Below are 11,668 nucleotides of genomic sequence, written 5' to 3'. Positions count from 1 at the left end.
TAATCTCTTTTCATAAATCTGAACATTTTACAATTTAATTTCAATGTTAAATATTTGACCTTCACATAATTATCTCTAATTAACTTTACGTATCAAAATATATATGCATGTTTCGTAATGACCAAAACATGAAGATTTTTGAAAGTATAAATAAGATTTTCGTAATGATCAAAATATGAAAAAGATCACGGTGACGGAAGGGTCACTGTAAAACGTCGGTACGATCGAAACCCGTGAATAAGATAGAATAATTGGGGATGGCAACTACGTTAAGACGTCTACGGTCTGAACGGGACCAACAAGGCTCACCACAAGGCTTTGGCCAAGTGGTGCATAGTTGTCGGATTAAGGTGATAAGCTCTCTCTTAAGAGCAGCTCTGGTAAACACTTGTGAGCAGTGGTCACTTGTGTATCTCGAGTTCTCGTGTGTGTTAGCGACGAGTTGTTTAGGGTTTTACCTTAAGAAGAATTATATAGGATAGAGTCTCCTTGATCGAGGGATTTTATTCCTTACGGACTTCTATATATGGTAGACTTTTTAATGGAAAATATCTCTTAGTCCAAGAAATCAGTCGAGAAAACTATTTCTTTTTAGGACTCTTAGTCAGTCAGCCGAACTTGACCGGCTGACTGCCGTGGACCGAGCTAACAGTTCAAACAAGTTACTTGTCCGGCCAAACTCAGACCGGTCGAAAGTTTTTCCACGACGCACGTCATCAAAAAAGTAAATAAAAGCTAACAATAATATTGATGCTTACTCATTCAAAAAAAATATATTGATGTTTAAATAAGGGATAGACAGGATAAGCACCTTCCCATTAATAGAAACGAAACAATTTGGCCTGCCACTGCCAACCTTTGGCTTATGCATGTTGATGGTGGTCATAAATAAATATTCTTTGGAGGAAGAATATATACATAAAAGTGTTGATGAACAGGTTGTTTTGAGGTAATTATTAGTAAATAGTGTTGTCACTTAATTAAATTAATACCACTATTGGCTTTTAACACCGACAGTACTAATTTAAGTTCATTAGTAATTATTAACCCTTCTATTAAACTTTGGTGCTGCCGCTCACCGTACTAGTTTTAAATCAGTAGCCACGAATTAATGGGTTCGAATTCTTAAGGAGAAAAAAAAACCACAATTGGTGGCTCTCATATATATATATATATATATTAATAATGATTTCATTATATATCAAGGAGCTGCTACATCAAGAAGAGAATTGATAACCGGATTTTTCCATAGCATTTTCAATTAACTAGCAAATGAGCAACTCGGTTATTTGTCTTAAAATTACAATTTATTTAATTATAATGATTCTGTCTCAAAAGTGGCTGTACGCAGACCCAAATTCAAAGCTGTCCATTTCTCTCGCAAGTGCAATTGCTTTTGTCATCAGGATGTCTGGGAGACCATCTTTGAACTGAGAGAAGCTGCAAATAATGTGTCCATCCGAGTCTCTGATCACAACACCTATGCTCACTTTACCTCTGCTTGCAAAGATCGCTCCGTCCATATTGATCTTATTGCAATCAAAGGGAGGTTTAGACCATTTAACAGATCAAGTCAAGGCTGAGGATGGTTGGCGTATCGGGGAGGTGAAGGAAGCTACCAATTCCTCCATCCATCCCCTTACCGCATCACAGGCCCTAATAGGAATCGAGCATTTGTCGTTGAAACTGCCATCATTCCGATTCTTTCATATACACTGTAATGTTGTGTTAAATAAGTCCCAAGAATCAGCATATAATACATTATGCATCCTACAAAACCATTCGAAGACATTTTCATTCGCAAAAGCCTGGACATCAAGTGAGGTAACAATGATTGTTTTTACAGCCCAAGCACATGAAAGAAATAGATGGGAAATATTTTAAGGACATCCACCGCAAACATGACAGATAATTTCGAGTAGACATTGTAAAGGTTCAGGGTAGACCCAAACCCGACCTTGTCGAACCCAGACCCAATCTGGTGAAACCCGGACCCGTTGAAACTCAACCCGGACCCGTCGGGTTCTGGGTCAGGGCCGGTTCAAAACTTTAGATCCGTGGGGCGACGGGTTGAATCCTACGCGGCAATTTTGATGACGAGGATGAATGAGAGCTTAACATGTATCAAAGTTTGATGACATGTACAAATTTTAAGTGACACGTATCATAGCAAGAAAAATTTCCTCCAAAAAGTCCTATTGGACATAATCATATGCTTACCTCAAATCAATTTTATAGGCACACATCATAAATCCAAAATTTTTATGATAATCTCTAACTACTTCATGGGCAACCAATACATTATCTACAATGGATCACTCGCAACCAAAGTAAATTGAACATGACTAATAAGTTTGGGAAGTACCTTAACCAAGTGTGCAGTCATCACCTTAGATATCACCTTATAAATAACGATGCAACATGCAATTGAACGATAGTCTCGTAGTCCTTGAGGATCCGAGCACTTGAGAATAACAGTTAACACCAAGGAGCGAAATTGTTTGGCAATTTTCCCCAAATCAAAGAAAGACATAATAGCTTTAATCAGCTCTTCTCCCACTAGATGCCAATTATCTTGAAAAATAAGGCATTAAACCATTCAAACCTGGCGGTTTACTATTTCCAGTACCACGAAGAGCCTGTAGAATCTCATCAAAGGTTACATCATAATAGAGAATTTGAGCATCATCCACTGAAAGTACTGGTCCTCGCAAAACAACCTTAGGCTACAAGTGGGATCGAACATGGGGGTTAGACCCCAACAGATCCTTGTAAAATTGCACCATATGTTCACTAATAGCCGCTTGACTTGTAGAAATCAAGCCATTAGGAAATTTAAGATTGGTCATCGCATTCCTTGCATTTCTAATACAAGCAGAATAATGGAAAAAAAATACAATATTTGCATCCCCCTCTCGCAACCATGTGACTCTCAACTTCTGGTGAAAGAATTCCATATCTTACTGCAAAACTCCTCCATAAGCCAACACAATAGCACATTCCTCATCTAATAAGACACCATTGAGCAGATCAGTTCGTAGACGATTCTGAACATCATGCAAATGACCGTGGATATGTAAATGACGATGGATATTCTAATCTCGTTGAGAAATATGCGAACTCATGAAGATTCAAGTGTTGTAACGCCATTCTGACATTGCTCAACTTCTTCCACAACTAACGCAATGGCGAACCCTAAAATGAGACATTCCAAGCTTGTTTAACCAAATCTTGAAAGTCATGATGCTTATTCCAAAGATTAAAGAATCGAAAAGACTTCTTCTTGATTGAAGAACCCTGAGCTACAATCGACGGAGAGCTCAAGATTCAGACGAGAACAACCTAGAAACAACAACAACACAGCAAGCAAAACACAAATTGCAGAGAAGTTCAAAAAGCTAAGAACACAGATACACTAAAACAAAAATCATAATCATATCCCATAGAGTTTCGATTTGAATAAATCCTAATCACTAAACTACAGCTTAATGTAGGTATCTAAGGTATTTTGAACCTAGAAAAGCTAATTTAGGTGACGGATAACTAAGGTTTCTCTCAACCAATGCAACCAAGCTTTTAAAACTGTAAAAAGATGAAAATGGCGATTTTAAGATTTCTTCATACCATTCTAAAAATGAAAGAGATGAGTACAAAGCCTTATATAGGCGTCCAAATCGTTTACCCTAGCTTACAAGGAAATTAAAATGAATTACAAGCTAGATTTTCTGCAAAACCAGAAATGAAAACAAGAAAAGGTTTACTTTTGCCCGATCTCTACTTTTCGAAGTTTTTTCTTATCCTTGCTTGCGATTCACTTCAGGTTAATTCATAATGCATTTACGAGCTGGTAACACTCTAAAAGGGACATAAATTACAGTTAAATCATCGTCTTCTCCAAATCGACAAAGACACCATTTTTGTTGACTTTTTGCTTGACTTTTGTTCTAGGCTTGATCAATCACAGAGCAGCATTTGAGCTTCTTCTAAATACTTCTACGAACTTAAACAAAGCTTAACTTGACTGAAAATAAACTTCTACTTCGAATTTGATTGAAACTTGACTGAACTGATAAAAACAGAGCAACCGACCAATGCAATCTTCATACAAGCTTTAGAATTCTAAGTTCAGCATCCAAAAACCATCAATGGAACTTCCTTAATGATTTCGAATCAACAAATCCAGTTGCAACAACTTTTAATGAAAAGCCCCAATTCCGGTTCATAGTTTCCAACTCGAACACATATTATGGATTCCACGCCATGTCAGACTAATTACGACTTGCAAACTACTTCATAATGGTCAAGTGAAGCTACCCACATTACCAATTTAAACTAATTTTATTCAAACTATGGAACTGAAAATTTAAAGCATGAACAGTAAAATAAGAACCCTAGAATTGGGAAATTTTGATAAAGAGAATTGTACGTCAATTCAAAGGTATGTCGATGATCCTGACCTTACCTTGAGTCTATTCCATGGTCGCCTGACCTTTGCAAAATTGTTCTTCGGCTGGTAGAACGCCGTCTTCGTTTTCTTCAGTCGGACCCTTGATGTTTGCAAAACTTACACCAAGGTCCTTGAGGTTTTGACGATGTGCACTGGCATCCTTTCTGCAGATAACTCCATCTTCTTCCCAGTTGATCTCTTAAATGCCTAATTTTCCTTCTTTAGGATTCAGAAACTTCATTAATGACCTCAAGATCATCTTCTCGATCGTCATTGCTTGAATTGTCTTTTTCTTCTCAGCTTTCTTTTTCTCCAAGTCACTTGCTTCTTCTGCAAGTCACCATTACTTCTTGATTTCTTCTTCACTTTGTTTGTTGCAGCCAACCTTCCTTCAATGATTTCAAGTTCCTCGAAACAATCTATTCCAACAGCTCCTCCTTTGTCAAGAGGAACTTGAACCATTTGTTTCGACAAGGGTGAAACGTGTCAGAAATGGAGAGGATGCACCTCTTTCCGATCAGTCTTCGAGTTAGGTTTCTGACTTAGGACAAAATAGATGGTGAGAAGTATATAAGCGTCTACGGCCTATCCGAGCCTAGCGAGGCTCACCACGAAGCCGAGTGGCTACGTGGTGGATCTCAAGTCTAGAGAAGGAAGTGTCCGACTTCTAGTGAGAGAGTGTAACGTGCCCTTAAGTCTCTTGTGTTTCTCTAAGCGTAAGTCTTAGCTTACTTGGACATCTGAGGAAGTTCTTTATATAGGAGAGCCTTTAGGGTTGACTTGGACTGTCAGTGCTGAAAGATACATGTACAGTTGTGAGGCCGTAGGTCTCCTCGGCTTTGAGTGCTTCGGCCTCTTCGGGAGGGCGAGGCCGGCGGTGTCCGTGCTCCTGGGCGCATAGCCTCCAAAAAGGGACGGAGCTGCTGCACGTACCTAGTCGGTCCCCAGCCGGAGGAGTCTACGATGGCATGGTCCAAATTTTCTATAAGTCCCCATGTCGTATCATTTGCCCCCTTTCTTGCAGGAGAGCGTACGGTCTTATGGAAGAAATACAACTCATTGTGGGCTTTAATTGGACTCGTGGGTCTCGTTCAAGCCTCGAGTTGTATCCTTTGCTTTAGTAGTGTCGGTTTGGCATAGGCCTTGGCCATGCCCCGATTAATATGCCCCAGCCTTTGTAGGCGTGGGGGGTCTTAGTCTTCGGCTTCAGTCGACTTATCTTGTGAAGGAGCCGATCTATTTATGAGGAAGCACTAGCGTGGTCGTAGCTCTTAACCTTTGGCTTGACCTTCAACTTTAGGACTTATCAGATTTTTCCATGTATGAGGAAGTACTCGGGGTGGGCGTACCTCTTAACCGAAATCTTGACCTCTTGAATTTGCAGTCAGGTGAGGGGCGTAGGCGTGGGTGTTCCTTTTAGCTGACGTCTTATCTGTTTTTGCTGCTTGTATTTGGTGAGAATCCTTGCCTAAGTACAAGGAAGCTTTGGTGTGGCTTTAGCTCTTAACTTTCGGCTTGACCTTTTCGTTTTAGGGCTTACTGGAATTGTCCCATCTTGAAGGAAGTGTTCGGTGTGGCTTGAGCTCTTAACCAACATGACCTTCTTGGGACTTTGAATCCTTACCTCGCCCGAACAAAGAGAGGCGTCGGGGTGAGCGTACATCTTAATCAGTGACTTAGTCTACAGTTGTTCGCTGGTGGGTTTTGGTAAGAATTTTATCAACCGAAAGGATTCTCGGGATGGGCTTGCCTTTTAACCGACGCCTACCATTAGGGTGGGCTTGCCTCTTAACGAGTTGACTAGATCCTTTATGGATTGATCCTCTCGGACCCGAGGTGATGCCGGGATGGTCGTGACTCTTAACCGGCGCTAATGCTGGGTTGGTTTCTCTCTTAACCAGTCGCTATATTCCTAGGGCCAAAAAGTTACTTTTTGCTTTGTCTTTGACAATGGGAGCCACCGGGGTACCTTATAATCGGCGCTCTGCACCTCTTATGTCGTGGCGCTGCAATGGCTCTTCTGCTTGTAATTGAGGTCGGTCAAGTGAAAAAGGGCAAAACAGTAAGTGATCAATTGACAAATTCGGTTTGTTTCACACGGCCTCTCAATTAAGCATAACGTTTGTGCCAGGTCGAGGGCTAAGATGGTCATGGGCCCAAGCCCATCAAAGCACTCATTTGGCCCGGTCTATATGCTTTATAGGCCAGTAGGATAACCAATTGGGTGGTCGTGGCCTCGCTCCATTGCGGATGTCGGCTAAGACTGGCCTAGTCTATTTTCGCCGAAGATCCTTCCAGTCACGGCTTAAACATATTTGTCCATCAGAACTAGTACGGGCGAAGGCCGAGCGGACTAAGACTCGAGGGTCCATGTTCATCCTTCGCTCGAGGCCTCACCTCGTCTTTATGGATTTTTACATATGTCGAACGATGCCGCTCATGTGACTTATACATAGTTCACAGAAAATTTATCGTGCCTCATATGGGCTTACAAAATATGTCGCGCAGGACCGAATAATATTGTTTCTAGGAGAGCCTTATTAGATGGAAGCTCTTCCTATACTAACCGAGGATAACTCTCAGTTGCAGTGATGGGTGCCAAGTGTGATGGCAGGCAGCACTGAGGATAAGTGGAAATTTTACACTGTTTGATGTGTCCTCGGCTTCATGCTTCTTCGGCATCGGAGAGTCGGTATCCGGTTGGATGAGTCCCTCTTCTCGTGCAGGAGGTTGGGATCTCACTGCGGCGTTACTGCCATTAACGAGGGCTTTCCAGGCATAGCCTTGCCCGAAGATCGTGGCATTGCCTCCGACCCGTGCTCTTTCTTTTGCAGACGACGTCTGCTTCATGTGTCCTTCAACAGGCTTGTTGGTTCGTCCTAGGGTGGAGATGAGCGCTAGGCCGGAGGTCATGTATTTCTCTTGCTAGGGAAGCGGATTAAGGGCCAAGCCGAACAAGTGTTTTGTCAGAAGTTCGACGCTTTCTCCCTGTCCTATAGGCTCCATCGTGCCAAGGTGGCACTTCCTAGTTACGGCTTGGGAGTCCCCTCGGGGTATCAGTATCTCCTGGGATGGTGATCGCGGCTGGAACGGGTGCGAATTTCTCAGCTTGGGGGCAGCAGGCTTTCGTCTCTAGATGGGCTTGGCCTGCATAAGATACCGATCTTAGAGCTTGATCCTCTTCCTTAGTAGGCGGTAAATCAAAGGCTATGATAGAAATAGTAGGGCAAGTGGGCGAAAGTTCCTCTTTTATTGGGCTCGCTGAGGAGCAAGAGGGGTGAAATATTGCCCCCACCTTATCAAGTACTCCCAATATTCTAGGGTCTCTTCGAAAAATCTTCTGAGAGCATCGAAGAATTTAAGGTCTTTACCTCCTTCATTGTCGGTGCATTCCCTTGTAATGCTTTTTAGCTTCAGTATTTTAGCAACAACCCTGGGTCTGCCACAAGTGGTACTTGTTCTCGCCAGGAAAACCGTGAGGCCGAGGGATCTATCAAACCCTATATCTAAGGTGTATTCCACCGAGTGCAATTCTATATGGCCTTCATTGGGTATAGAAACTAGCAGTTCTAAGTAATGCTTAAAGCTACTAGTTCTAGCAGCCCTAATTACTAAGCCCCTAACATGTATCCTAAGATAGTAACTAGCCCGAGGTTAAAGGTTTTGTCTACTAACCTTCGGCTTCTACTTCGGCTTCTATGTTATGCCTCTTAACAAGCTTTGCTTTATAGACTTAGGAAACTTTTACCTGTTTGGAATGCATTGTATCATCAGTTTGGCTCTCGGGCTCTTAGCCGTGATTTTATCTTTTTGAAGATTTGAAATCATGGCCTATTTATGAGGAAGCACTGGCGTGGACGTAGCTCTTAACCTTCGGCTTGACCTTCGACAATGGGGCTAAAAAGTTACCTTTTTGCTTTGCCTTCAACAATGGGAGCCACCGAAGTACCTTAGAATCGGCACTCTGCACCTCTTATGTCGTGGCGCCGCAACGCACTTCTGCTTGTAATCGAGGTCGGCCAAGTGAAAAAGGTCGAAACAGTGAGTGATCAATTCATAAATTTGATCCGTTTCACCCAGCCTCTCAGTTAAGCATAGCGTTTCTGCCAGCCGAGGGCTAAGATGGTCATGGGCCCATGCCCATCAAAGCGCTCGTTTGGCCTGGTCTATATGCTTTATAGGCCAGTAGGATAACCAATCGGGTGGCCTTGGCCTCGCTCCATGGCAGATGTCGGCTAAGACTGGCCTAGTCTATTTTCGCCGAAGATCCTTCCAGTCATACCTTAAACATATTTGTCCATCGGGACTAGTGTGGGACGAAGGCCGAGCGGACTAAGACTCGAGGGTCCATGTTCATCCTTCGCTCGAGGCCTCTCTGCGTCTTTATGTATTTTTACATATGTCGAATGATGCCGCTCATGGGACTTACACATAGTTCGTAAATAAGTTTTTGTACCTCAGATGGGCTTACAAAATACGCCGCGCAGGGCCGAATAATATTGTTTCTAGGAGAGCCCTATTAGATGGAAGCTCTTCCTATACTAGCCGAGGATAACTCTCAATTACGGCGATAGGTTCCAGTGTGATGGCGGACGACACTGAGGATAAGTGGAAACATTTCACGGTTTGATGTATCCTTGGCTTCATATGGTTCTTCGGCATCGGGGTGTCGGTATCCGGTTGGATGAGTCCTTCTTCTCGTGCAAGAGGTTCGGATCTCACTGCGGCGTTGCTGCCATTAACGAGGGCTTTCCAGGCATAGTCTTGCCTGATGCTTGTGGCATTGCCTCCAACGGGTGCTCTTTCTTTTGCAGATGATGTCTGCTTCATATGCCTTTCAACATGCTTGTTGGTTCGTCCCAGGGTGGCGAGGAGCACTAGGCTGGAGGTATTATGCTTCTCTTGCTGGGGAAGCGGATTAAAGGCCAAGCCGAACAGGCGTTCGGTCAGATGCTTGATGCTTTCTCCCTGTCCTACGGGCTCCATCGTGCCGAGGTGCACTTTCCGATTACAGCTTGAGAGTTCCTTGGGGTACCAGCATCTCCTGGGACGATGATCGCAGCTGAAATGGGGCAGATTTCTCAACTTGGGGGCAGCAGGCTTCAATCTCTAGTTGGGTTTGGCCAGCATAAGATACAGGTCTTAGAGCTTGATCCTCTTCCTTGATGGGTGGTGAATCAAGGGCCATGACGGAAGCGGTAGGACAAGTGGGTGGAAGTTCCTCCTTTCTTGGACTCATTAGAGGAGCAAGAGGGGTAAAATGTTGCCCCCATCTTATCAAGTATTCTCGATATTCTGGGTTTTCCTCGAAAAATCTTATGAGAGCGTCGAAGAGTTGAGGGTCTTTACCTCCTTTATTATCGGTGCATTTTTGCACCTTTGTAATGCTTTTTAGCTTCAACATTTTGGCAGCAACCCTAGGTCTCCTACAAGTAATACTTGTTCTCGTCGGGGAAACCGTGAGGCCGAGGGATCTATCAAACCCTATATCAAAGGTGTATTCCACTAGATGCGATTCTATCTTGCCTTCACTGGGTATAGGAACTAGCAGTTCTAAGCAATACTCACAGCTACTGGTTCTAGCAGCCCTAATCACTATGCCCCTGACAGGTATCCTTTGATAGTAACACTGTGATCCTTAAGCGGGGGATGTTTATGGCTTGGAGTAACGCTTCTGACGTTGTAACGAATCTCGGCTGCACAGACAAAGTGCGCTCTGAGAGGCCGGGTAATCCGTCATGCACTTTTGACACCTCGGTCGTTGTGCGGCGTCTCCCGACTTCGGCCTACGTACCGCTGACAGTACCAATACCACCGCAAGTGGGAAACTTAAAGGCTTGGTGGAGAAAAGATGCCACGCTGGAAAAAGCCGATATACCTCTTTTGCCGAAAATTGCATCATACTCTGTAGGGCCTTCTATGATCAACCAATTGATCATTTGCAGGGCTTTACGAGCTCCGGTCCCGAGGAGCTGTACGCTGCCTCTCACAGAGATCTCGACCCTATTGACCGCGTAAATCAGTCCTGGTGATGGTGAAAGGTGTGAGTCCGTCAGACCTATGGCTCTGAAAACACGGTAGTAAAGGACGTCAATGGAGCTACCGTCGTCTACTAAAACCTTTATGACTGACATATTGGCTATCATCATTTGGATAATTAACGGGTTGGAGTGTGGAAACTGGATACCCTCCAGATCTTCCTCTGAAAAACTTAGGGCTGTGACAAGCGTTTCAGTGCGGCCAGCGGCGGCACAGGCCTTTCCCTTCCTCGGCGCTCTCGAGGTCGGCGCGTCGTATCTAGTAATCAAATGTATAGTGCCCCCAGTCATGGAGGAGTCGAGGTCTGACCGGGCGGAGGCTCTCAGCTCGGTCGTAGGAGGAGAAGCACGGCTTGGAGCCGAGGGAGGTCCTGATTGTTGCCCGCATGCAGTATTATAGTACATAGCATAGCCGGTTAGATATCTGTTAAGCACAGCCGTAGATGGATTGGCCATACAATATGCAGGCATTCCCGACATTTGGGCAAACTAGTGCGAAGGGTAGTACGGCTACGTGAAGGCGTTGTAGTAGAATGTAGTCGGGCTCCGTGATGGAGGGGGTGGCATTCTTCGGTCCCAGCTTTTCATGGGCGCGGAGTTGGATTTCCTCTTTCAATAGTCGAAGCGTTTGGCATGCGCCGAGTCGCGGAGCGCCTCCAGGCGATTGCGGAGAGCGAGGCAGAGGCAAAACAAGCATCTGCCTATAGGTACTGCTGTTATCCTGACTAAGACGGTTCCTCTCTCTGAGCCTACGCATGTCATATGGCAGAGGGATGTCGGCATGATCCGAGAATCCTTCACTATTCTCCACTCTTTGATCCTGTCAAGAAGCTTCCATACGTCGTCGAAAGACTCTGCCCCTCAGGGGCGTTACGATTCCTCATTGTGTGCCGGAAGTCTCTGCCGGGTCTAGATGACCAGGCGGACTGGCCTGGAGGTCGTGATGTAGCTTCTTGCTGTTGTTGAGTCTGGGCGTGCCTAGGAAATGGAGTAGGTCGTGGGGCCGAAGGCATCGGGCTGCGAGCAAGGCGCGAATCGGTTGCGGTACGCATAGTTCCTCTTGAGGAGCTAGAAGCTATTGTCATGTGCTTTCCTATTGGCATATCTGGCAGGTCTCACGAGCCTTATGTTGATATCGTTTTGCTCCTCGAAGGGAGTGCAATAAGGTCTCTAGTTTCTATCC

This window comes from Rutidosis leptorrhynchoides, unplaced genomic scaffold, assembly GCF_046630445.1.
Source record: "Rutidosis leptorrhynchoides isolate AG116_Rl617_1_P2 unplaced genomic scaffold, CSIRO_AGI_Rlap_v1 contig242, whole genome shotgun sequence".
Taxonomy (NCBI): domain Eukaryota; kingdom Viridiplantae; phylum Streptophyta; class Magnoliopsida; order Asterales; family Asteraceae; genus Rutidosis; species Rutidosis leptorrhynchoides.
The sequence above is the reverse complement of the archived record's forward strand: the minus strand, read 5'-3'. Positions refer to the sequence as shown.